A 26,252-nucleotide genomic window follows, 5' to 3' on the forward strand; every position below is an offset into this window, starting at 1 on the left:
ATGAAAGTTTGTATAAGCCAAGAGAGATTTATTAAAATGTCTCTCTATTAAAGAACTAAAACATCAGCATTTGTTTGTAGGGATTTTTCTCAAATCAGCTGTGAATTTCTTGAGGGAAGAAGCTGCCTTAGCCATCTTTGTATCCTAGGTGACTAGTGACATACCTGGACAGAGTAAATGTTTGGATCCCGTTCCATCTTGCAGTCTAGGCTGTAGTTTTATGAGGTTAGGGGCTGGGGATGAAACTTCTATGGAGTCCTCAAAATTCTGAGCACATTGTGTAAAATAATTGATGAGCACGTGAATGATGAATCTCATTAATGTGCTGAAAAGGGTGCGCTGTCCACTTTGTCATTCTGCTAAGTATTAATGTCATTCAGCTAATTAATGAAGTCCCACTTGTGGCATATATGGAACAGCACTCCCAGGTTTTGTTGTTGTTGTTTTCCATTTGCATAAAATTTCAATTCCTTGTTTATGTTATTGATCGTTTAGTCGTCACTAATAGCATTACTCTCAGACTGATACGAAATTCATCAGTGAAAAGTAATACAGCTTCTTTTGTCTTCTTTAGCTCCCAAATTTTGAAATGTCCAATGTGGTTTACTTGCAAAAGGGTGGCTGTCTCCTGGTTAAACTAAGATTGGCAAGGTTTACTGTCAACTTCTGGGACTTGAAATATCTTTGGGGAAATCTGTCAAGTGGCCTGCCTTCAAATCCATAGCTTTTTTTTTTTTTTTTTCTCTTTCTTGGTCATTGGCTGTCCACTTGGAGCAAGAGACACATGATCTGAAGGGGTTTCCATGGCAGAGTGAATCCCCGTTTATCTTGTGTAGTCGCTCATTTATTCTAAAGTTACATGTAAAATTGAAGCGGTTACAGGGTTGTGTAGAAGTGTGACGCCCAGCTGAGTGGACTGTCAGCAGCAGGAACCCTCCCTCCTCCTGACAGTCTGCATGTTGTGTTTCACAGCAGTGACATTGTTCCACGGGGACACCTAGCCATTACTCATTCCTTCTCTGTCCCTTTAAAAGATGTATCTTTCAGAGTTCCCTGGGGCTTCTCAGGTTTACCTCTGGTTATTTACAGATTCTGCGGGAGATAGATGCTATAAACTGTGAGAGCCCTGCCTTTGATATTTTCTCCTTGTATTTCTGTTGCACATGCTTTGGAATATCAAGACGCCACAAAGATACAGGATACGAGTGGCTTAAGGTTCTGACACCTATGGATAAATCATCTCGCCAAAGCACAGCATCTTGGATTCTAATTTGCTGAGGCTTTGAAGATATTGTACAGAAAGTATGATTCTCTTAAACAGTTTGAGAGTGGAAGTGTTAGCTGCAGTGCATAAAACAATGTTAATGATGACATTTGCTGTTAGTAGGATCAGGTTTTCTAGGTTTAAATTCTGGCACTGCTACCCCCACCAGCTTGGGCAAGCTGCTTAACCTCCCCCCACCTCATTTCATGCAAATGATCCAACTACCTACATTCTAAAGTTCTTATCCCCTGACAAGAGAACTTGGCAGGAGTAAGCATTCAATGAATGTTCTTAAAGTCATGTTAATTATCAGTGGTCATGTTAGTATTTGTTTCTGTAGTCATATTGTTAGGGATCATCAGAAGATTTCATCCTTCTTCACAGTGTTGTGGTCATGGTTGGTTTGACCCACACTCAGTGTCCGGTAAAATGATTTCTTGTCCCCTGGCCCTCCATAAGGAGTCTGTCACTGAACTCCTTCCTTACCAAGGTGCCTGCCACTGGAGAAGAAGAAAGACTGAGGCAGAGGCCATGGCTGGTAAGACAATTGGCAGTATTCAGCATTCCTGGGGATTTCCAAGAAATCATTGAGGCTGACTTTCCATGACATTGGAGGTCTTTGAACTGTGAGTGAGAGTTTGAGCTGCAGAATTCTTGTGTGTATGAGTTAGATGAGAACTCCCATTTGTAATGGCTTATACCATGATGAGCACACACTAAATGATCTATGGCATTACCTTATGTAATAGAGACAACACTGATGATATTATTTGTTTTAGTGATGAGGCAGTGGGTTCACCAAGCTTATGTAACTGGTCCAAAGGTACACGATAAGTATCAGGGACACAATTCAAATGCAAGTTTATCTATTTTTTGAACTGACAAAATACTGAAAAATAAATCCCCTTATTCATGAGGAAATATGATGCAGGGCAAAGAGTTCTGGGCAGCAATAGGGCAGAATACTCATCCATAGCTTACCGTGCTCAGATGCTCATTTCATGCTCACAGGGAGACACTCTTATTTTCCTCATTGCGCAGGTGAGGAACTGGAAGCACAGGGCATGTGAAGGCTAGACCCACGTCCCACCACTAGTGGTGCGTAGAGCTGAGATTCCAGCTCAGTCTGGCTTTACAGTCCACACAATACTGATGACCACGTGACGCCTGGGTTCCAGTCTCAGCAGGAGTACTTTGTAGATAGTGACTGGGCAGCTTAGGTGACAAATCCAGGTCTTGGTTTCCTCGTTTTTAAATTAGTGATCTTATCTACTTTATCCTCTTTAGAAGCTTTCTCTAAGAAATAAAGCACTTGTGTGCAAATGCTTTCTAAGTTTGTAAAGCTTTATAAAATATGGCCATTTATTATGTTAATGTTCAGTCCTGTGCAGTGCAAACCGATACAATATACATGACAGAATAAACCTATTACTTCTTTTTCCTATTATCCTTCACTACATAAATAAATGAACAAACAAGTGCATACAGTAGGGTCCCCTTCTTTGTTTTAAGCTTTGCGATGGGCAAAAAGTATACAATGAATTTGGCCTTCTTCAAATTAAGGGAGAATAACTTTATGAATAGACAAGAAGTTTCAGAATGAATGCAAAGGTTTATATATACCACTTGTTTCTGTAGAGGAAGTTACCACATTTTCCGTGCTTTTCATTTAGTTTTTCTTAACGCTAACCAAGTCTTTTGTTGTTCCTTGTGACTTTTCCCTGGAATCGAATCATCTCAGGGCACTTAAGGATGGATTTGATAATGCCCGGTGCAGCTTCTGCTTTGAACTGGGTAGAGGACGCTGTGTGGAAGTTGATGTGTAAAGTTAACAAAGAAGACAATGAGAAACAATGGTGCACTGAAGCTAATACTAGACTCCTCAGACCCATGCTGTATTGTGTCTTTGCCTGAGAGGTGTAATATCCCGGACAGGTAGAGAGGTATATGCAAGGATACGGGAATTTAGCCCACGTGTGTTGTTGTGGACAAGTGAGCTGGTGTGCAGTGGAAGCACAGCGAGGGAGTGTCTGATTCCCCATTCACCGAATGCTGAAAGGCCCTGGTATAGGAAGCACCTCACCTGCTTTTGGCTCTGGACTCAGGGGTCAACGCCAAGGTTTTCGTTTACTTGGTTTTCCTTGTGCGTAGGCTATTTCTGCTCTCAGCCTACTTTCGGTCCTAATCACCTCCTTCAGTCATCCCATACGTGGTTATTAAACCTAGTAAACACTGTTGGGTGATAAAAATCTGAAGGTGAAATGCTGCATTGTGGTTAGCCTGGAGGAAGGCAGGAGGACGGAAGAAGGGAAGAAGGGAAGAAGAGAGACTAGGGTTTGATGAACACCTGCTGGGTGGCAGATGGCGGCTTGGATTGCTTAATGCATGAACTCTTTTGAGCCTTGTAAGAACTTATAAGGTAGGTGTCATAAGCCTTTCGTTCAGATGTGGAAATTAAAATGATTAAGTTTGGCCCTCTTCGTAGAGACACCTGGTGATCTGCTGTCTTCTTTCACATCTTAGCTCACGGGATGTCATGTCCTGACCTTCCAGAAAAGTTTAGTCTGAGCACTGTTGGTTACAAGCAATAGAAACCCATTAATAGCTGGTTGAAGAAAAAAAGAGAAAGTGTCGACATTTTTGTGTCATCCGACGGGAAAATCCAGTGATACACCTGGCTGCAGAGCCCTCAGCTTTTCTGTTGTGGTTTGGACTCGTTGTACACATGGGTCGCTTCATGTGATAAGTGGAAGAGGAGCACAGGTACAGACAACTCTAGGCTTGCGTCATCTGAATTTAGCAAGCTGAAAGGAAAATGAGATACCCCCTCCCCAAACAAAATGATGCCTGTCTCTACAAGATAAATGTAGATAGCCCCCCTTTTAAACTCAGCTCTGGCATATGACTTGCTTTGTTTGAAAGAAGTGAAGTGTTTCGCTTCTAGGAGATACATTTAAACTCTGTGTGTGGTTTCCCATGACGTCTGGGAGCAAGAAAGCATATGCCAGACCAGGGTCCCTGAGGGGCTGCAATGAGCAGAGTCTCTGTTTACTCATGGTGGAAGCGTATATGTACTTTGCTGTTTTAAGGTGCTGAGATTTTCTGGTTGGTTGTCACAACATAACCTAGCCTGCAGTAGATGAGGGGAGCATCTGGTCTACTGGCTCAGGTATAATACTCATCCTTTGTATATTGACTGTAGCCAGTGGTATGCTGAGTAATAGCCAAAAAGTGGAAACAGCCCAGATGTTCATTAACTGATGAATGGGTAAAGAAAATGGGGTATATGTACACAATTGAATATTCCTTGACAATGAAAAAGGAATGGAGTACTGATTCACTCTACAGCATGGATGAAACTTATGCTAAGTAAAAGAAGCCAAACACAAAAGATACGTGTAATTCCATTTATATGTAATGTTCAGAATAGGGAAATCCATAGAGACAAAAAATAGATTAGTGATGACTTAGGTATTTGGGGAATGGGGTTTGGGGATGGTAGCTAGTGGGTATGCTTTTCTCTGTTTTTTTTTGAGTGATGAAAATTTTCTAAAATTGATCGTGGTGATAGTTGCATGGCCCTGTGAATACATGGAAATCCATTGAATTGGACACTTTAAGTGGGTTCAATTGCATGGCATGTGACTTATATTCCAGAAAAAAAAATATTGAGGGGAATAGGGTCTGAATATCTGTGACTTTTAAAGCTCCCCAGGGAATTTTTGATACACAGTGATTGCTGAAAACTATGTTTCAAAGGACCAAATCAATCTATCTCCACTATCTTACAGTTTAAAAGACCTGTTGGGGATCAGGTCAGTCAAAAACATATCTTCATAGTTCACTAACTATTTCTTTCCTATTTACATCATCTGATTTAGCTTAAAAGACCATTTGTATGTAAGAAATGCTACTTGGTCATGAAGGTGTTGGAAATATTAAGTTAATGTCAACTCAACATTGACTCAAAGATAGTTGATCAAATGTACTCGGGTAAAGAGTAGAAAGAAACTAAATTTAGGACATGATCATAAGATAAATGAAAATGGTGTGCAGGGGAGCCAGGAGTTGTACTTGTTGATGATAAATTCTGCATTTTTACTTGACACAGTTGGGTTTTCATCAGATTGTTCCAATGAAACTACATCTTTGAGAATAAAGTGTTGGCTTTATGGTTAACACTCTTGAGATTGTTGATATCTACTTATAATTTTTTTTCACATTCAAATTATGTCATTATGTCTAGTTTCAAGAAGACATCCTTGTGGAAATATTTCTGCGTTTGGGAGATTGACATCTTAGAATATGAGTAAGCCAAAGATAAAATCACTGACTTCCATAGCATTTTTTTAAACGCCCAGTTTTTATTTAAAATAGAATCATTTATTTTTCAAAATTAGAAACGTTTTCTCTAGGTTTAAAAATACTTTCCTTGAGTATGAAAGTATTTGGTCAATTGAAAGGTTTATAAGTTGCTGTTACACATATAGTGGTAGGGCACATAATTTGTTGGAGTCATCATATGTTTATATTTATATGTGCAAATATAGCTTTGATTAAACAACTCTTTCTACAAAGCTTACTGGGAAAGCCAGCAGCCCCAGTTCTTTCAACTTTTTTTACTATTTCCTTGGTCAGATAATATAATTATGCTGCTCCTTCCTGATCTTTCAGTTTTGGACATTATGTCTTAACTTACCACAGTGGAAGGTGGAGATTTAGGTCTCTTTATCCACTCCTCCAATAAGTACATTTATAATATCCTCAACTTTCTACTGTAATTATGGGATCATTTTGGATAAATAAACCTTCTGTGTTTATATTATCACAGCTGCAAACACTAATGTTTCAAGATCCATGTAATTATGCTTACATTTCCTTTCTTTTACATCCCCATCCCCCGGAGATGATAACTCCTTTTTTGTTTGGTTTTCATTTTACAGTTACTGTTAATGTATCTTTGAACTCATGCCAAGGATTGTGATCAGCCCCCAAAAGCTAGGAGAGAGGCATGAACAGATTCTCTGTCAGACCCTCTTGAAGGAACCAACCCTGCTGATGTCTTGATTTTGTACTTCTGGTCTCCAGAACTGGGATAGAATAGACTCGTATGTCTGTTGTTTTAACCCACCCAACGTGCGGTCATTTGATGCAGCAGCCCTAGGAAAATCTCCCAGGACAGTATGTTTCTGAGTGAAGCATATTGCAGTTATACCTGCAAGAGATCAGTTTGTCTGTCAGCTTTCTCTGAACTGAAGCTCATGTGTGTGGATGGCGGAAAGGCCTGGGGTGTCTCAGCATTCATTATGAACACTTCCTCTGAACCCCCTATATTTTAGTAATGTTCCCTCACCCCAAAGCATGTGGTTTCATCTAATCCTGAAGTCTTCAAGTTTCACCCTCTCCAAAAAAGTATGGTTCCAATCTTTGGCATATGAGGGTAGTAGAGGTGATGGGTTGCCCAGCGGTCACGAGTGAATGTAGACTCTGGTGGAGTGGGGGGTGTCTCACTGTTTCATTGTAGTCCCTCTTCACCACCATTTCCAGGTAGGGTGGGGAATTCTTGAACGTTTGGGAGTCAGGCCAGCAAATCATGTTGCTTCTCAGTTTTGCCCTGCCTGCTTAGGACTCCACTTCTCAGGGGATGAAAGTCAAACTCTATATATCCTCACATTTTCCAGCTTCTGAAATTTTCTGCTCTGCTCCTGTTCTGTCATCCTCTGCTCATACCATTACCAAACTTCTAGAGCTTTCATTGCAGTGGTTTCTTATAGAAGGAATGGATGTATTTGGTCCACTGTCTTAACGGGAGCCACAGATATGTTTTCGTCATATTTACTAAGCATCTGAGCACCTCCTGAAATTACAGTGCCTTCCAGCCATTGTGACATGCTCTTTCTTGCAGGCTTCTCTCTTTATATGTATATTTGTAACTTCAGGCTTTACAGTAACCATAACAGGAACATCTGTGCTCAAAAGTATTTTTCTATTTTTCAAATCCTAATAGACTTACTATCCCTGTTTGCTGTGTTTTGTGACCCTAGACAGATGTTATACTTCTACATCATCCCTCCAAGTTTATAATACCCTTCAAATGACCATAAATATAAAGATGAAAACAGAATGCTTATGTACATTGAAATGTCTTTCTGGGGGAACAACATATTTTGTTTTTCATTATGGTGGGAACCTTTGTTGCAGAGAAAATAATGGGTAGAAAATAGAGGCAATAGTCAATTGTATAGTAAGCATCAGGTTCTAGTGTCAGACAGACAGACACACACACGGACACTTTTAACCCTCACAACTATCCTGTGAGGTGGGTGCTGCAGTGCTTCCCCATTTTACAGATGAGAGAACCAGGTCAAAGAGAACTAAGGGGTTGGCCCAGGGTCACACAAGCAAGTAAGTGACTGAGCTGGAATTTGCACATGGGTAACCTGGCTACAAAGAAGCTGGCACACAGGGTGAGAGCTAAATACATTTAGTTGGTATTATTATTATTATCATCATCATCATCAGTATTATTCATTTTCATATGCAAATATAAATTTTTAAAATTACATTAGCATATATTTGGATTAGATTGGCTAATCTCCCTCAAAAAGTTTAGTTTTACATTATGCCTTCATTTTTATCAAAGGATAAGCTATGTGAAATGTACTTCTACATTTGCTCTAAAAAATGCTATTTAGAGTTACAGTATACAGAATCTTCTTAGTAAGCAACACAAGAAAATAACTTTTTTAGGGTTTAGGTTCAAGGAAGACAACAGATAAACAAAAAGAAAAAAACATAAAAGCATGTTTTCCTTTGAGAGCTTCCCCTAAGACCTCCATTTTGATCATAGAGGTTATGAAAATTGTGCATTTTTTGGTTTGTTTTGTTTTAAAACTCAGTCTCAGAAGGAGAATGGAGAACTCGACATGGTAAAGCCGGGACATTGTGGGTTTTTTTTGTATTTATCATTGAAGGACTATGCCCATATTTAGTGATTCATAATGAGCTATCATTTTTCTCCCCTGGATAAGAGTATATAGTTTAACCAACATTATCGTCTAAAATTACAAATTTTATTAGCAACTCTTCCCCCGGTTTGGGCATTTAAAGTAAAATTTCAACTTTCATTATTGTGTATATGCCTTAGTTCGTTCAAGCTGCCATAACAAAATACTAGAGACTAGGTGGCTTATAAACAATAGACATTTCTTTCTCACAGTTCTGGATGCTGGGAAGCCCGAGATCAAGGCATCAACAGATTCAGTGTCTGGTGAGAGTCCACTTCCTGGTTCATAGATGGCTGTCTTCTCCCTCTGTGCTCACTGACATCTCTTGTATAAGGACATTAGTCCACTTCAGGCGGGTTCCAACCCTCATGATACAATCACCTCCAAAAGGTCTAACCTCCAAATACTGTGGCATGGGGCGTTAGGATTCCAACATAAGAATTTTGAAGGGATGTACACATTCAAACTATATGAAAGAGGAAAATCATAAACAGCGTAAATTTGTGATAACACGACAGACGAAAATCATAGGAAGTATACATTTGTGATAACATTATTACGAAGTAAAGAACTCGAATTTTAAAAATATGTATGTAGATAAGCAAAGAAAGTTCTATGTTTGTAATGGGTTCATTAAAATAGCTGAGTAATAGAGGAGGTAGTCCCTTGCCTATGAATTATCAGTCATTTGCTAGTGGCAGAGTTCATAATATGAGCCCTAATGTGTAAGATTGTGCGTGTCTATATGCAGGTAAATGCGACCAGTAGTGACAGTCCCTTTTATTGTTGTGTTTTGTGATGTAGCTCACCCACCATTGCGTCCTACTAGAGCAACAGTAGAGTGTATTCATAAGTCTATTACATACAGTAAAAAAAAAAAATCTGATTTTTAATTCTGTGTCCTCAAAATGGTGTGATTTGTGGATTATGAGGGTACTTTGGTGATTGTTTTATATCATTACAGTGATTATTTGATCATTAGTGGCTGTTAATTGAGTTGGACAAGCTGTTATCCAAGTGTGTCTGAGAAATGTAAATTCATGGTGAGTTAGAGATCGAACACATCTTTGAGATCATTAACTTGAATTTCTTCATTTTATATCAGAGGAAAAGGAGACTCCGGAAGGGGTAAATTAGATGATTTTCGATAGGTTACGATGTTTCTAGAATCTCACTTTGTGATTTTTGTTGTTGTTCACTACACTTTCCACTTCAGCACGTTATAAATCCAGGCACATCCCCTAATACAAAAAAACATTTTGTTAAAGCAGATTCTAGTATGAAGCGATTGGCAGCTGGCCAATGAGTTCCCTGCCTAGTGTGCCTTCTCATTTCATTAACCTCACAATAATAGAACCCTGCAGTTGTTTCTGGTTGAATTTATGGTACGTTTTTATTTGATATAAAATGTGATTTTTATTTTATGTTGATAATCGAACAGAGTTTATGAGCATGAAGATGGACATGCTGTGGTACTGAGCTAGGCTAATGATAATGGAAAATTCCATATGATGTCCTTAAAATATTTTGCAATCAGTGTCATAATTCATGCAGATGCAGAAAAGACAAGTGGCAAAATGGGTCATAATTTGTAGATTAATCATCCGTCTCATATCAGGTAACTTCATGAACTTCCACAGGGAAACTATCTAGATAACATGTTCTTGCATAGAAAAGGATGTGAAGAGTTTTCTTCGAAGTAAAATCATGACCAATACCAAGATTAGGGATGTAATTTCTAAGCATTAAACCACAGGGATAAAAACATGAAGGAGAATAGTGATATATTTGACTAAATGAAACTTTAAAATGCTTACATAATAAAAAATACTGTGGATAAAATGAAATGATATATGACAAAACATATTTGGGATGTACATGAAATGGTGTTAATTTTGTTAATTTCCTTTTTTTATTAGGATACAGATACTAAAATAGAAAACCTGGCATACACACCTAAGGAATTCTAGAAATGCAGAAATAAAAATGGCCAGTAGACATATGAAAAGAAAATGTTCACTACTTATTGAATAAGTGTACATAATAACAACATTCTGTTTTCCTTCATGTAGCTTTCAAAAGTATATAAAAGGAAGTGTTGATGAAAGTATGGAAAGAGTAGAATTTGTATAGGAATCTGTGTTGGTATAGACTTCTGGCCATGTATATGAGAAAAGACTTCACATTTTGACATTCTTTGACTAAGGAGGTGTATGTCTATTAATTTTTTTTGTATAAAAAATCAGAACTGAGTCCAAATTTTTAAACCAGGATATTGCTATACCCCCCAAAAAAAATAACACAAGGAAAGAAAACCCCAAATGTTCAAAAATAAAACGACATATCATATGACTAAATGTAGTACCACTATGCGAGGATTAGACTACAGAAATTTTGACAATATGTTTTAGGTGAAAAAAATACATTACAGAATTGTGTGTTCTTGGAGCCTATCAGCCAGATATTATCTCTGGGAAGCGGGAATGCACGGGTTATTGTTTTCTTATTTGTATTTTTCTACATTTTAATGACTATATGTACATTTTATAATGACAAAGTGATACCTAATAATTTCCAAGAGGTGATAAACTTTCCTAAAACTTGTGGAAATCTGGGAGTATAAAATAAACCAAGGAAGAGTGGCTGTGTATGGATAGCTCACTTGTAGATGTAAATTTCCGTGTTTACCAGCAGGTGGCAGAAACATACAGACTGTTTTAAGAATGCGGGCCAGGCTTGGGAACGAAGTGTTTTTCCTGTTTCCTAGACTTGCGGAATCTTAACCCTAATATTAAGGCCATGTTGGGTTTCGAGTCATTCGTGTAGTGAGATCAGAATTTATCTTAAAATATAAATGAACTCAGAGATCAAAAGAGTCAAACAAAATCCCTTCGGAGGAATTTCTAGTACTGTTCAGAGGGAAAGCAGCACCTGTATTTTACGTGCTTACTCACTTATTTTATTACTCATTAACATAGAATTGGTTATTTTTGTATTAAAAATCCAAACCACATTCAAACTCTGAAAATATCTCTAAATATTTCTACTTATTTTACTTAAGTAGTTTTTAAATCTCATATCATAAAATTTAGAAGCTCAAAAGTTTTGTTTTGTTTTTTTAATTACCCAGACTTTTAGGGAATACTAAAACACACACATACTTTGGTGTAAAATTACTATTCTTTTATAGTTTATTTCTAATTTAGTCAATGGTTATGTGCTTATGATGGGACCATCCGAAATTTTCTTACTGGGAGGTCTGGTGACAGGGATTAGTGGTGTAACTAAGATTGATTTCCTGTAAGATACCATGTCTCTCTATTTCCCTTTAAGGAAGGATGTGTATAACGAGCAAATTCTTGGAAGTTGTGTATTTTCCGACAACTACTTTTGATTTCCTTGACCTGAACTGAGAGCTCCGTACATACTAAAATAGAAAAGTTCGTGATAAAGCTTGTGTTGGTACTTACAAGCTGGCGTTTGCTTTCGTTAAATCATGAGTATATTTGAAATTAATTTCTGAATCAAATCATGTTTATTAAGCTCCTGCTGTGTGTATTTTCTCTACGGCAGAGGAAAAACAATGATGTATGCTTCATGTAGTTTGATATATATGAGTTCATTTCGTAAATCTACTCTCATTCCAGATTTATGAAGATTTTAATAACTGTACTTTGAAATAGTAAATAAGCTGAGACTGAAGGGATTCATCAAACTCAGGGGCACGGGATTTATAAGTATTGCAAAGCTGGAAATAAAACCAGCTGCAGTGACCATACTACTCTGAACCATCAACCTCTCTCAACTAAACTGCTCCTGCTTCCTCATCCAGTTCTCCAGGATTGTTCCCTGCATGAAGACCTTCCAACCCCATAGCTCTACTCTAATCTCCGCATGGCCCTGGACTGTCCTGGAAAATGTAAATCAGCTCTGCTGCAGGCCTGCACCAGACCCTCCCGTGGCTTCCTTCCATTCTTGGAGTAAAAATCTAACCTTCTCTCCAAGGTGTGCCCAGCCCTGTGTGAGATGGCTCTGTCCCCTACTTGCTCCCTTGGCTCTAGTCACACTAGCCTCCTCATTCTTTCATAAAACACACTATGTTCTAGAGCTTTGGCACTTGAAGTTTTCTCTTTGGTTCTCTTCCTCATCTCTTCATAGGTGTCACTGCAGGAGAGATCCCTGACTTGCTTACCGTGCTCTCCATCCATTTACTCAGCTCTGTTTTATTTTTTATTTTTTATTTTTTTTATTGCAGTGATTGCTACCTGTCACTTAATCCAAAACACATTGTTTCATTTTGTATTTTCTGTCTCTTTTACTAGAATGCAGTCCCCAAGAGAACGGGGTCCTTATTTCGTTCACTACTCTATCTCAGTACCTAGAATAATGCCCAGTAGGTGGTAAATGCCTGATGAATTTCCACTTACAGAAGTGAATGAATGGATAAATAAAACCTGCACTTTCTGACTCCCAGTCACTTCTCCATAGGCCCATGTGCCCGGGGGTGAAGTATGGGTCTTGTGTGGGGATGCCAGCCTTTGGAATGTGTACATTAAGCAGTGCCTCTGGCTAGCTCTTTGCTGTAGGGCAAGTCAGGGAGCTCTTTTCTAAATGAGCTCACAATAATCTTTCCTTTATTTTATTAAGTTGTAGGAAGATCAAAAAATAAAATACTTTTGTAAAATCTTGCTAAACTGAGAAATTAAGCAAAGCAATAATTGGTTTTTTTGAGGAATGTTGGGCTCATCAATTGGGCGCATTTGATTTAGACGAGCAGTGATGGCAGTAGAGGAGAACCTGGGGACACTTATTTTTAGATTTGGGCGGGGGTGAGGACTGCAGAACTCGGGAGCCCAGGACTTCGAGGACCAATGAAGTTGCATGGGAGTCTCTGCTCAGCCTGTTGCAATCTAAGTGGGGCAAATTATTCAAATGCTCACGGTCTCAGTTTTCTTTGCGTAAAATGGTCCTATTGAAGCTACCTTAAGGGTTATTATGGAGACAGTGAGATTAATGTATGTCAGGCACAGTGCTATATTATTATTGCAAGTGAGATGGCCTGGAATAAACCTTGCAGAGCCCAATGATAACATTCTCTCATTTTGTTACCAGATTCAAGTTTTTTCCTTGAGTCCGTCTGCCTGTGTAGTGGCCCAAAGAAATGCACGAGCAGGAGTTTTCAGTGTAGAAAGAAAATATTATGTTTCCCCGAAAATAAGACCTAGCGGGACCATCAGCTCTAATGTGTCTTTTGGAGCAAAAATTAATATAAGACCCAGTATTATATTATATTATATTATATTATATTATACCCAGTATTATATTATTATATTATATTATGTTATACCTGGTCTTTATTATATTATGTAAGACCCGGTCTTATATAAGGCTCGGTCTTATATTATTGTAAAATAAGATCGGGTCTTACATTAATTTTTGCTCCAAAAGATGCATTAGAGCTGATGGTCCGGCTAGGTCTTCTTTTTGGGGAACACGGTAATAGTTTAGTATTGAGTTGACCAACATGGAGACGGGAGCTTATGCACTAAAAATATAACTCCCTGATGGTGTGTAGATTACAGATTATAAAGGGCAAAATCACATGACACCATGGGTTAGGAGGTTCATGGTTGTGCTGGGAGCTGATTGGTTGGAAGTAAAGTAAGGATAACGAATCATTTATTCAGGTCTTGAGGACAGTTCTGAGGTCCTTTCCGTTGTCCCTCTGTCTGGTCCTTTGGGAAGTTAGCCAGGGGGTCATTCCATCTTAGAGCTCAGGAGCTGAAACATAATTTAGGTTAAGATGTTATCTTTAGCCTGCCACAAGTCCAGACTGTGTGACCATTAGATCCAGGCTACTGTCTTCTGGCTCCTGCCCTGGGGGTTCCTGATTATCTGGGCTAGTTCTCTACAGGCTAGTTCTCTGAAGGAGATTAGATAGAAAGAAGATAGATGGATAGATAGATGGATAGATAGATAGATAGATAGATATAGATAGATATCTATCTATTATATCTATCTATTATATTATATAATAGATATATAGATATATATATATTATATATCATATAGATATATAATATATTATATATATAGATATAGATAGATATCTATCTATATCTATCTATAGAAATCATATCCCTTTCTCTCTCTTTGTGTGTGTGTGTGTGTGTGTATATACATATATCTCTGTATATATACATATATACATATATATACATATATACAGATATATATGTATATATGTGTGTGTGTGTGTATACAGAGAGAGAGAGAGAGAGAGAGAGAGAGATTTGATTTGATTTCTAGAGCTAGGATTTAAAACTAAATTGACTCAAAGTCATAGGGACCCTTGGTTTCAAATTTTACAAATGCATTGTTTAGACCACCACCTACGCCATCAGCAGGCAGCCACCTGAGGTTTCCTGTCCTTCCACTTCCTCCTCTTGCTCTTATATAATCCAAGAACCCTCATTCACAGAGGGTCAGTCAGTTCCATGTGGAAGCCTATTGGAGAGAGAACTACGATTCTGGGTTATTACACGCCATTGCCACATGGTGTCGCTGTTGCCAATGAATCCTTTGTAGTCCAACAGCCACTTGCTTACTTTGTGTCTTTTTCCTAACTACCTCCCCGCAGTTCCCTGTGGTGCTTGGATTCTGGGGTGCCAGGTCTCTCCTCACAAGCACATCTTCAGTCGTTTCCCCACAGACTGGTGATAAGGGCTCTGGGTCCTGAGGTGCTTCCTACGTCAACCACAAGCTGTGCTGAAGAGTGAACCTTCCTGGGTCAGGTCTGAGCTAGACTCACCATCCTGACTCATCCCTCTCTGTGAAGCAATCCTTCACTCTGGAATTGCCCTGCTTCTCCACTGGGAACAGCTTTGCATAATAGGGGAGGAAATAATTTTTGCTAAGCAGCACAAGCATGAGATTTATTCATTACTGCGTTTTCCCACAGCAGCGGACATTCGTTTGCATAATTAATAAGGCCACTCAAGTGATCTTATAAGACAAAAAAAGATTAGATTCTCTTGGTAGTTAAATGAAACATAAACGACAACATGCCCATCTTAAATTTCTATTAATTATGTTGATAGTTTAACTGTCATAGTGATAGTAGCTCAACGTAATTTTTTGGGAAAAAACACTATGCTCCACCCAAAGCAGGCACACTGTGAAATAGGGTCTCATAGAGTCACTGCTTTAATACAAAAATTTTCATGACAGGAACAAGAGGGGTTATGAATTGAACCCTCAGGGTACACACTCCCTCTGCAGGCTCTCACAAACGCCTCTCGTCAATGAACCTGTGCTCTCTTCCAGGCAGGAGGTTTTCCCTTCCAGCCAGGCAGGGTGGGTAGAGGAGGCCTGGGGTCTTACCAGTTCTGAGCAACATACAGTGCAGCGGACAAGACAAGAGGACACAGAGGTCTGGTCTCAGTCTCTGAGCCTGTGCTGGAAAGAGCAGTAGAGCTTTCTCAGGTTCCCATGTGGTCCAGTCCATTTAGGGCTGTGGAACAACAGCCTAAGCGAGTCTTAAGGAGCAAATTCACGATCTGCTAGGGTCTTCTGGGAGTCAGGGTGTTAGTTGGCAGTGGTTTATATATGCCAGGTTCCGATCCTGGCCGGGCATGATTACTCATCACCAACTGTGAGTACAAAGACGAGACTCTTTATTTCATTTTTCTATCAATACATCGCTGCAAACAGATGTGCTAGTGTCATGATATAGCCCCAGGCTCTTCTTGCACTTTCTCTCCAAATCAGACTAGATCATTCGTGAACTTTCTCATTGGACTTTTCTAATTTCTAGTTGCAAACGTAGCACATTAATTGGCACTCACACAGGATTGACATCTCTAACATTTGCCTTTTCTCCTGATTCTCAGAGTTTGCCTCCCTGGCGGGTGTGGTAGTCATGTTCCTAGAATTGCTAGTCTGAACCCTCTCTTTCTCCACACAATTATCTGAAATAATTTACTGATCTCCAGCCATTATGGAAAATGCCTGCTTGTCATACAGATATGTTTTCCATTTTGGTAGGTCTATAAAACTTCTCTAATAAATTGAATCTCTTCTTACTATTTTCTCCCTATTATCCTGGCTTTACCTACAAGATTATACTGTTCATCACTAAAATGTATAATCACATTTAGACCAAGTGATATAATTGTATAAATCTTCTTCTGATCTGGAGTTCCTGGCACTCGAGTCATTTCCTAGCAAACCTATTATAACCCACAGGCTGCTTCCAAACTCTGTGTGTTGGCTCGAGGTTCTTTTTTCCAAACCATAAAAAGCAAACTTGAGAGTTTTTACAATTTGAGATAAATCAAAGATTGTTTTACTTTCTTTTGCCACTTTCATTTTTCATGAAAAGAAGGATGCATGCACCAAAACTGAAATGAAAAATTTAGCATCTATTGTAGAAAAAGCACTCTGCTGGTGTTTTTTAATCTTCCAAATGGCCAACTGTGCAAGTTTAGTTTTCATTATTCCCTTTTGCTTAGAAAATTGAGACTCTGAGAAGAGAAATAACTTGCTCAAGATTTAATTAGCTCAAGGGACAGACCCAGGCCCTCTGTGACTACCACTGCCAACTAACACCTGGATCGCAGAAGACACTCAAAGGTGGTGAGTTTACTCTTTAAGACCAGCTAAGGTTTTTTGCATCTCACTTCTGAATGGATTGTTGTTTTTAGTAGCTAATGGGATATTCTTCAGTGGCTGGAGTTCAAAATTTAAACCGATTTTATTCAGAAAAAGAAAAGAATTCTACATCTTCGTTGTGAGAAGAGATTAAAGTCATGGGTGTTTGTTAGTTACAACTAGGCTGACCTAGCAGTTCCTTTACTCGCTATGTGGGACCATAACCTCCAGCGCTGTGTGTATAACAAGCACTGAGTGGACGGGACATGCTGTTATGTAAGAGAACTACGCAGCCATGGGCTTTGTGTGTTATGACACTCGGTCAATAGCAACAGTTAAAAGGATAATGGGAATAGACAGGTCATTTGAGCAATGTTCTCGTTTCATTGGTGTGAACTCAACTGTGGTTCAGGAATTGTTACCCAGTGAACCTGCATTCCTGAGCGTCGTGAGAAGTAAGGGAATTAGACCAATGGTGCGTCGTCCATTCATTCTAGAAGCAGTTAGTAAGCATTCACTGTGTCCTAAGTACTGTCCTAGACAGCAAGACGTAAACTCGGCCTGTCACCTAGGAATGATAGATGTTAAACATTAGAGCACTTCTGAGATCATCACCGGGGTCCTCCCACTCCAGCTGTATCTCTCCACACCCTCCCAGTCTTCTGGGGTCCCCCTCCTACTCTCACTTTTATGAAGACTTGGTGAGAATTCATTTGAAGAAAGAATCATGACTGAGAGTTTGATTACTGGTGAAAGAATCTTATTGCTCCAGCCCATTAATAGCATTGATAAAATGTTTAAATGTTGGCCAATGGATGTCATTTTTACTTATGGTAAACTGTTAATTCAAGTTGGCTTTAACACTTCAGAAGAAAATAAAATAATGGTGGCCTTGTTTGCTTTCTTTATGTCGGTGGTTGAAGAACAGTTGACTTGGCTTTTCTCGGAGGCTCATCCAACCAAGAGCAGCTAGTTCTGTTCAACATGAATTTTCATTATATTCTGTATGTGGAGACCAGTTCATATTTACTGAGTCCAGTACTGTACTAGGCACTGCGGGGAGACCTCGGACAAGGGAAACAGTGTATATAAAACGGGCAACTATTTGTAAAGGCAATGTGGTAATATAAAATGTAAATATTCTATCTATAATGTAAAATATAAACATTAATTAATTTAGACATCAATATAATGAATTAATGACGGTACTCTAATATGGTACCATCCAATAGGGTCTACGTGGCTAATGAGCGCTTGAAATGTAGTTGGTCTGAATCAACATGTGTTGTCAATGCAAAATAGACACACTGATTTCAAAGACAATACAAAAATGAGAAATATCTCACTAATACTTTTTTGATTACATGTTGAAATAAAATTCTGAGCACATGGTATGAGATAAAATATATTCTTAGAATTAATTCCACCTGTTTCTTTTTACCTTTAAAACTGTGGCCAGTAGTAGAGTTAGTATACTTGTGTGCAACGTATTATATAACAGAGTGGCTCTAGTGTATTTCCACCAGACATTTTGAGGATTATTGCATATAGAGATTTATAATCCTTTTTTTTTACATTTAAGATTATATCATAATCTTTTCTCAAACTATAATTTTTGAACAGCTTCATAAAAATATGTGACAGGTGTTTGTATAACCACAACCACAACACCCGGTTGTGCTCCCGTTTATCCATTTAGGTTACTTACAATTTGCAAAGTAAGGATTTTTTTCTTTTAATGAATTGTTTTTAACTAATACCATCTCTCTTCCCCCCTCCACCCATTGGAGTAAATTTGGAAAAGATAAATCTAGAAGAAGTAATTAAAAATTATGTATTCTCATTATAGGAAGCATTCACTTTCATTATTGTGGTATATTTCTTTTCAGTGTTTCTTTCACTTTTTCTTCCTTCTTTTTGATTTTATAGTTCCTTGTTTTACAAATGTACATGCTGAATTTCCATTCTTTTTTATCTGAACACAAGAATTTTATGCTTTTCATTTTATTATGTTATTGTATAAAGAAAAAGAGGCGATCATTGTAATGGCTATACAATGTTCTGCTGAATATATCGTTTTCCTCTGTTATTATCGCTTTATACGTTGAATCCAATTTTGAACAATTACATATAATGAATTTTTCCCTCCAACTTTTAGATAATATCCATTTGTTTATTGAACAAGCCTCAGATGGGCATTTAAGAAAATGTACACAAAGAACGACCATATATCACATCCTAGAAACTGCCACACTTCAATTTAGAAGTTAAATGGTTGAAAAGTTATAGGGTACTCTTCACAATTAAAATAAGTAAGATCTCATGGCTCTGTGTTCCCTTTTTCATTCTGCCATGCTTCAGGCAGAACAACTGTGTATTAATAAAGCCAACCTCCAAAAACTCATCGTTTTCCTGTTTAACAAATTTAGAATATATTTTAATAGAGACATGTATTTAATTGGAGCTTGGATTTAAGCCAGTTTTTCCACTGTTAATAATTTTTAGCATGAGTGTGTGGGTTGGTATGAATGAGTGTTTCCACCTATTTTAATAGCACGCTTGCGCCCAGAGTTTTTCTTGTGCTGCCATGCTTTTTTTTTATGAGCATCAGCAGACACTAAACAATCATTTGCTGAACCACTGGATCCTAGTCACTGACTTTAGTTAAGTTTGGGCTGTGGAAGTGAAATATTAAGAAAGAAGCTTGGTGCAGGGGAGCAAGTGAGCTCAGTTCTCAGCACGGAAAACCGTGAGTAACTGAGAGGCAAGCAAGGTAATGGGGGAGGCCATCACCATTCCTATTTACATTCAACACTGCTGCTGGTAGGTGCTCTACTTGGGTCTGAGTGCAGCTGAATAGGTTTGTCTAAAGCCTGTAGTTTCTTCTTTTTCAGGTTAGATATCACAGGATGTTTACATTAGTAAAAAGAGTTAGAAAGGAGAGCAAAGAAATCAAGAGTGGGAAACCTGAGGAGCAGTGTATTAAACTCAAGCAGAGATGAAGGACTGTAATCTGTGTTGTAATTCCATTCCTCCCAGGTCCACAGCCCTGTTTAGGCAGGCGATTAATAGCTGGTCACAAGGAGTAGTGGCAGGAAGATGGATGTGAGTGAGCATTCTGGACACTTAGATTGTCATTCCAGGTCCATTGCTGTGTGACCTCAGGAAAGTTGTGTTCACCTCTGAGGACTCTAGACCCCTCAGGGATGGACAATACGTCTCCTCTTCCACAATTTGCTTGCTTGGAAATAACATCCTAAAACTCAGTGTTAAGTCTATATTCAAGTTTGTTAAGGATAAAAAGTGCCCTGATCAATTACTAATGTCTTTGAAAAGTAGCAGAATTATTCTCCCTGGACAAAACCACCTCAGATGATCTTCTGAATTAAATATCCTGTAATCATTTGACTACAGAAGATGTATGTGTCCTTCCAACATAAAACTAAGAAGATTCATCTGAATGCTTTCTTTTAAAGAAGGTCATGTTTTAAAATTACTTGTGTGATTTGTAAATAGCACATAAAATACAGCCAGTGTTGAGTGAAGAGCTGTATGGTGATACTAGGACTCAATCTCAGGGAAATGTGTAAATCCATCAAAAAGGGGAAAATGATCCAAAGCAAGGGTTCTTACTTACTGACCACATCATTGTCTTGACAAATTTCATTAATATTTAAAAATCTCTAGATGTAAGATGCCAAAATGGTACCAGTGATTGTTCCTAGGGAATTGGGGAGAACTTGGTCCATCATCATTTCTAATCTATGGTCCTCTTTTTCACAGTGGTCTCTGAACCTGTGATTACATGCTCTCATGGCTGATGTGCAAGTTATGGGCAATACTAACAATGCCTTGATGAGTTTTACTCTGTATCCGGACACATACAAAGGGCTTTAAATAACTCAGTGATGTCTCACGCAAGCCGAATAAGGGAGCATTACTATGTTTATTATCATGCTTATTTTATACATTCGGAAATTGAGGCACAGAAAAGTTACACAACTCACCCAAGGTCACGTTGCTAGTAGTCAGCAGAGCTCTTAACCTGATAATAACACTAATTATCGTTTGAAGGTCTGCTCTGCACCAGGCACTTTTTGCCAGAAGCATTCCTTGAAGGATTTGTTTCAGGTCTGTTTTCTTGATGAGAAAACTGAAGCTCAGATTGCTTAAGTAGCAAGTCCACTCTCATCCAGCGAATAAGTCTCACAACTGGGAACCTCTCATTCCAAAGAATGTGATGGGTTCACCCATTTAAAGGTCACCCTTCTGGAAATTGTGATGCAGCTGGAGATAACTTGTTAAAGCAGAATGGACAAAGTTCACGTATTGAAATCTGGGTCTCCTTTAGTACAACAGATTTACAGAAATGACAGGCGGCAGAATGTCAGAAAATGCGTCTTGAGTTGGCTTGTGCCAAAGTGCTGCCGACGATGGTAATGTAGAGCTGACTAGTAAACATCATTTAAGTCAGAATGCAAAACTTCCTTCCTCAGAGACATTCTGTGATCACCCTTAGGTTGCCTTTTCACAATTCCTCCCAAACATACAGTCTCCCACATAACCACACACACACCTGCAGTTACCCTATCTTTACATTATTTTGTTTTACTGACATTTATCCTTATTAATATTGTCCTATCTTTTACCAGGGAGTCGTTACATGGGAGCAGAGGGCTTTTGGTTTTGTTTACCACTGTATCCTCAGTACCTAGGATGTATCTGGGACACAAAGTACAACCTAAAATTTTTCCTGAATGAATTTTGTGTGTTCTTCTCATTAAAAAAAATCAGTAGCAGCACATTTTTATCGACTGATTCCCTATGTGTCTTTCTTTGTATTACGTCCACATTTTCTGAATTTATTTCTAACAGTAAAATTAGGGCGTTGGTCCTATTAGCCTTGCTTTGCAGATGAGCAAACTAAGGCCTACTGAGATCACATTACTTGCAAAAAGACACACACACACATAGTGGTTAAGAGCCACAAGCCAACACACATAGAACACACCCAATACTGACCTCACCCGTGACAAGGAAGAGTCCTGAGCAGTTTGATCTGCTCCTTGGTTGGCTTTCCCAAGAAGTTATTGAGTGGTTTCATTACTATCTTTGTAGATGTGATTTAAATTCAACTAACGTTTATTGAACACACCCATAGATTTTGTGGCAAACATCATGAGTCTCACTTTACAAAGGGAGAAAGGGAAGTTCGGGTTAAGTGATATTGATATCGCTGACTGCTGGTGAAGCTACAATATAAACCCAGGCCTGTTGAGGCCCTGTCCCCTGTCATTCTGTTTTAGAAGAGCTGAGTCCCCTCTCTTAAAGAGAAATAGCATCACCAGCTATGCATTTCCTTACCATGATTTTCCTTTTGTTTTTCATTTGTTTAAATGTTTTTATTAAAAATAATAATAATTAATAATAAATGAAAGTCCTTCACGGCACAGCTTCTTCCCAGCACAGTTTGTTTTAGTTATACCAATTATAGTATATTACAACCAGTAAATCAAAGGGGAAGAGGAGAACTTCTGACTTCAAACTTAAAAAGGGGTGGAGGAGACTTAAACAAAGTGAAGAAAAAAAAAAAAAAACACTTTAAAAACCTGTCAGAGTAATTGCCAACACAACTGTCTTATATTGACGTGCATGTCCTGCCATCTGATCAATGCAGACCCAGGTAGTGATGGGAAGTCGCTTCCTGGGACAGTGTGACCCAATGAGGTAATTTACAACAACACAGAAGAGCTGTTACCCTGTAAACACTTGCCTCCGCCCCACTCACTTGGGTCTTTTTTTCATGCTTCTGTAGTGACTTCTTAAGTAGCATTTACAAACTTCTATTTCTTTTAAAAGGCTCTTGGGTGTCCTTCAGCGTCCTCTGCATTCAACTTCAGTTTCTTGCAAGGTCGGCTGTGTGTGAAGAGGTCCAGCTGTCCGCAGCTCCCCATGTCAGTGGCTGCTCCATATGCATTCTTTGAGCTACAAGGGTAGGATATGCAGTCTTGATTTACAACTCTCCACCCCACCTCAAAAGAAAGAATTTATTAATCATAAGTGTCCTGTTCAAATCACAATCCAGTGCAAATGTAATCATAAATTGCATCTCCCCCACATCAGTGCTTTTAGCTTCTGCACAAATTCAACATGGAGACCTCCAAAGCATTCTAGGACATAAAAGAGTCAAGAACGAGAAATAGCCACTCTAAGTGGCCTCCAGGAAGAAAATTGCTCCCCTGCCCCCTACACACAGTCAGAATGTCTTCCCTATGGTTGAGAAGCATTGTAAAAAGAGACTTTATCTTCCTCTAAAGTTCACCATTGTATTCTGTACAGCCATCACCTTGATAAAGTTACTAGAGCCAAGATGGGTTACAAAGTTAGATAAGTTTATTAAATCCAACTCCTCAAATAATTACTTTTATCTGGGACACCCAGATGAGAAACGCTTATGAATCTATAAAGGTAGGAGAATGGGGAACTAAGACTTTAAGCCTTAAATTTTGTTGGAAGAATTTTTCCTAACCCTCACAAGCAGCTGCTATTATGAAATAACAGGAAAAAATACAGAACTATTGTGCTTAAGAAACTAGGCTTCCTCAGAGGAACATGATAAACTTGGGTGGTTGGATTACAGTGGAAAATCCACTTTACACACACAAAAACTGGAGTCTTTTTCCATCCCCAATCCCCACACTGCTGAGCGTACCTGCCAGCCTACAAAATGAGTTTTATGGCAAAGGATCTTTAATCCCTAGAGATGCTGTGGCCTGTGGTCCTTTCTAAAGGCCTCTTTGCCCTGCATATCATAGGTCGAATGAGGGGTGTATAAAAATGGAGGCCACAGAAAGCCTCCCTGCTACAGGGCTGCCAGCCCCTCAGGTATGAACGTGAAACACCCACCCAGCGAGAGCTTTACACAGGGACCATAAATCTAACCTTGATAAACAAAATAAAACATTTATTTACATGAAAGAATTCCAATACTGGATCTTTCACCTATGAAGGACAAAGTATTATTAGTTGGTGCAAAAGTACTTGCGATTTTTGCAATTATTTTTAACCTGTTAAACTGCAATTACTTTTGCACCAATCTAATATATGTTTATGAGCAAGGGATGCAGCAAGGGATGGCGGGGTGGTAATAAGACAGTTTACGGTTTTCCCACAATTATGGGTCTACAAGACCAAGGCGGAGGTCCTTTTCACTCCGCCAAAGGATGGCATATGAGGGAAGGGGAAGGTCGGAGGAAAAGAAGTAAAAGCTTAAAAAGAAGAAGTGTGGTCACATCTCCCATTCTTAAGGACTTGCTAGCATGAAAGCTATATAGACAATATTTTTTTCTTTTATGAAAAGCAATAAGTTATACCCAGTAACTAACTGAATTTAAAGTGACCAAGTCAAATAAAACTGAAAAAGATTTTGCCTGCCCCCTCCTACCAACTATTGAGCATGATGGGAGATAAAAGGGGAGAGGAAGCTATTCAAATTTTAAACTCAACTGGACCAAAGTTTAGTTTAAAATTTGAATAGCATCCTCTCCCTTTTTATTTGAGTTGGATTTAGGGTTAGGTCAGTAAGACATGATTCATACTGAACAGAAATTTTCAGGACCCGTCTGCACTTTGGGTAAATTTTGGCATTTAAGTGCAACTAAGACATATTTCCACTGGATTCACCAGGATGATTCCAATGAAGCACTTTTGGAGTAAAGGGATGTAAGTGACTAGCAGGGCACTGCTCTTTTGGTTAGGTCTTCTCTTCTTCCTTCCTTCCTCCCTTCCTTCAAGAAGCTACATTTTTGTAATCTCTGGAGTATAGCATGATACAAATCCCCATAGTATGGGATGGTGAGGGAGTGATAGTGGGCATGGAAAGAGATCTCCACTCTATGCAGCAGCTAAATTTGAGGGTAGTTTATTTTTGTTCTTTAGTGACAAGGAACTGAATCTGGAAGGGAAGAAAAGAATTTGGCCATGAAATATTCATGGACAGGTAATTTGTAAGGGAATCCCCTGAGTTATGAAAGTTTGAGTGAAAAAAAAAATCAGTCTAATATGTATAATGACTGAACTATTATAAATCTACAAGCAACTGTTCAGACACGGTGCTTCTTAAGTGTTTCACCCCTCCTTTCCGGGCTCAAGCTGCGTCAAGAAGAGAGTGCACTCCCCCATCTCTGCTCAGGCATCAGGACGGAAGATGCCATTATCTCTGAGTGCCGGGGACAGCTGGAACAGGCATCCTGGGTGGGTTGGAAGCAGCAGTCACTGGTGAGCCTGCCATAGTTCCAAGGGGTGAGGGGGTTGGCACTGAAGAAATCCTTGAGATTATATTGATGCTACTGCCCCCTGGCATGTTAGACGAGCACATTAGAGCCTGGTCTTCACAACACTGTAGAAATAGGGGTGCTCCATGGCCTCCCTTGCAGTGAGTTGTGACTGGTCATAATATTGCAACAGCTTGTCTAGGAAATCCAAGGCCTCAGAGCTGATGAGGTACTGGTTTGCACTGTGGACAAAGCATGCCTATCGCTAACCAGAGTGCCTGCCCAAGTTATCATTGAAACATGGATCTAATTCAGTGTTGTATTTGTCAGTATAGTCATGTAGATCTGTCTCTAGAACCTTGGTTATCCTCACCAATTGATCACAATTGTCATGTCCAAGGAAAAGTGGCTCCTTCTGGACAATCATACCTGTCAGCCTACAGCCCAAGCTCCACATATCCAAATGATGGTTGTACATCTGATAGTTTACAAATAGCTCAGGGTCTTTGAAGTATCGGGAAGCACCTCAAACATGAAATTCTTGGCCAGGATGGTAAAACTCAGCCAAACCCCAGTCTACTCGCCACAGATTTCTTTGCTCATGATCAGTCATGACATGATGAGGCTTCACATCTCTGTGCATGAGTCCCATGCGGTGACAATAATCCAAGGCCTTCACAATCTTATATATGTAAAATAGAATATCATCGTCTGTTAATGTCTGTAGAACTGTTTGAAGCCTGTGTTGCTTACATGTTCACAGACCCAGGCGGGGCTTTGTGACACAGGGTCTTTACAATGTCTGCCCGTGTGATGATGTCGGGACCGCCTCACACATTCTCCAAAATGTGTATTTCACGCTTGATTTTCTTCTTCTTTACTGGCTTGAGAATTTTTACAACACCTTTTTCATTATTTGCGCTGTGGAGAAGGTCAAATGCTTCACTGATTTGCTCCAGCCTAATGTTCCAACCAGGTACTATCATCTTGACTTCCCCATTCCACCACGTGTGACTGACTCCGAATCCCAATTCACTCGAGGTATGCGCATATCAG

At 39.0% G+C, this 26,252-nt stretch overlaps 1 protein-coding gene and 1 pseudogene across 4 annotated transcripts in view; one reads left to right on the plus strand and one right to left on the minus strand.

The window, feature by feature from the left end:
• KCNIP4 (potassium voltage-gated channel interacting protein 4) overlaps positions 1-26,252 on the plus strand; it is a 1,007,764-nt gene that overhangs the window by 133,676 nt on the left and 847,836 nt on the right. The gene's annotated exons all lie outside the window — the stretch shown is intronic.
• On the minus strand, positions 25,136-26,182 carry LOC308496019 (casein kinase II subunit alpha-like; annotated as a pseudogene). The gene has a single exon. The product of its transcript is annotated as a casein kinase II subunit alpha-like (transcript).

This window comes from Rhinolophus hipposideros (assembly GCF_964194185.1).
Source record: "Rhinolophus hipposideros genome assembly, chromosome: 1".
NCBI lineage: Eukaryota > Metazoa > Chordata > Mammalia > Chiroptera > Rhinolophidae > Rhinolophus > Rhinolophus hipposideros.